Below are 1,996 nucleotides of genomic sequence, written 5' to 3' on the forward strand. Positions count from 1 at the left end.
ACCTTGTCCATCTTGAAATGTAAGTGCATTGTGATAGAAATGTATGTATTTTATTGAATCTAAGAATCAATTAAGATATTAGGTTATCTTAACAATTGAAGTTTGTCATTAACCAATAATGATTTTATTTACTGTATATAGTGGTTGTTAGACTTGCATCACAAATATTGTTAAATGCACCTGAAGTTGCAAGATTTGAAACTGTAAATGATACAGTTTTAAATATGCACATGATGTTGCAAGATTTGAAACTATAAATGATATAGTTCTGCAGTTACACATGAAATTGCAAGCAAGATTTGAAACTGTAAATGATACAGCTCTGCAAATGTACATGAAGTTGCAAGATTTGAACTGTAAATAAATATTGTTCTGTAGTTTTTTAAATTAATTCTCTATTGAAATTATAAGGAGAAAATATTATTCATGAAAATATGCTAGTCACGAAGTCTATTGAGATGTCTTCCCACTTCCAACTAGGAATAGGAAGGGACTGAAGCAATCTAGATGGGGGTTGACGAACAACTTTTACACGTTGGCAAGTTTCACACCTGGCAATCGAAGTCTTCAACGTTTGCTTTCAAACCGTTCCACAAAAAATGTTCCCTTTAAGTCCTTGTACATTTTGGTACTTCCAGGGTGTACTGTAAAGATGGACTGGTGCGCTTCTTTCAATATTTCCTTCTTGATTTCATCGACGCGTAGGCACACAGAGTCTACCTCTAAACAATAAGGTACCATCCATGGATGTACTAAAAGCAGGTTCCATTTCTGAATTCAAGGCAATTTTATCAATCTTCTCTTTCAACTCTAGATCAGAACTTTGCAAGGCAACAATTCTATCTCTAAGGGAGGATCTTGCAGTCATGAGGATAATACAATCCGAACCCTTAGGGACCACTTCCAAACCAAATCTTTCCATCGAGGACAACAAATGCCGACTCAAAGCATTTAAATCCAACTCTTTTCTTTGACTCTTTCTACTAAGAGCATCCGCCACTACATTTGCTTTACCCGGGTGGTACTGGATGTCACAATCATAGTCAGAGACCAACTCCAACCATCTTCTTTGTCTCATATTCAACTCCTTCTGGGTGAAGAAGTATTTCAAACTTTTATGATCAGTAAAGATGGCGATCTTCTCACTGTAAAGATAGTGTCTCCAAATTTTCAAAGCAAATACAACAACTGCAAGCTCTAAGTCATGAGTGGGGTAGTTCCGCTCATAATCCTTTAGTTGCCGAGAGGCATAAGCCACTACCTTACCGTGTTTCATCAACACGCAACCCAAACCAATTTTGAAGCATCAGTGTAGACTGTCAATCCACCGGAACTATCAGGTATAGTCAAAACCGGAGCGCTTGTCAATCTAACTTTCAGCTCTTCAAAATTCTTCTCACAAGAATCGGTCCAAACAAACTTCTCTTCTTTCCTAGTTAGTCTAGTCATAGGGGCAGCCAACCTAGAAAAGTTTTCAATAAATCTCTGGTAGTATCCTGCCAATCCAAGGAAACTTCTTATCTCAGTCACGGTCTTCGGTCTTTCCCAATCAGGAACAGTTTGAACTTTCTCTGGGTCAACACGAATACCCTCGGCTGAAACAACATGGCCAAGAAATACAACCCTTGAGAGCCAAAAGTCGCACTTGCTAGACTTAGCATAGAGTTTCTTTTCTCTCAACCTTTGCAATGTGAAGTTCAGGTGCTCCACATGCTCTTCTTCATTCTTTGAGTAAATCAAGATGTCATCAATGAAAACGATTACAAACTTATCGAGCACATTGTGAAATACTCGGTTCATGAGGTCCATGAACACAGCAGGGGCATTAGTTATGTCAAAAGGCATCACTTTAAATTCATAATGTCCGTACCTTGTTCTGAACGTTGTCTTAAATATGTCACTTGACTTCACTTTCAATTGGTGATATCCCGATCTCAAATCAATCTTTGAAAAGACAGCAGCACCCTTCAACTGATCAAAAAGGTCATCAATTCGA

This window comes from Hakea prostrata, chromosome 4 (genome assembly GCF_041222555.1).
Source record: "Hakea prostrata isolate BN-2017 chromosome 4, UWA_Hpros_2, whole genome shotgun sequence".
NCBI classification, from domain to species: domain Eukaryota; kingdom Viridiplantae; phylum Streptophyta; class Magnoliopsida; order Proteales; family Proteaceae; genus Hakea; species Hakea prostrata.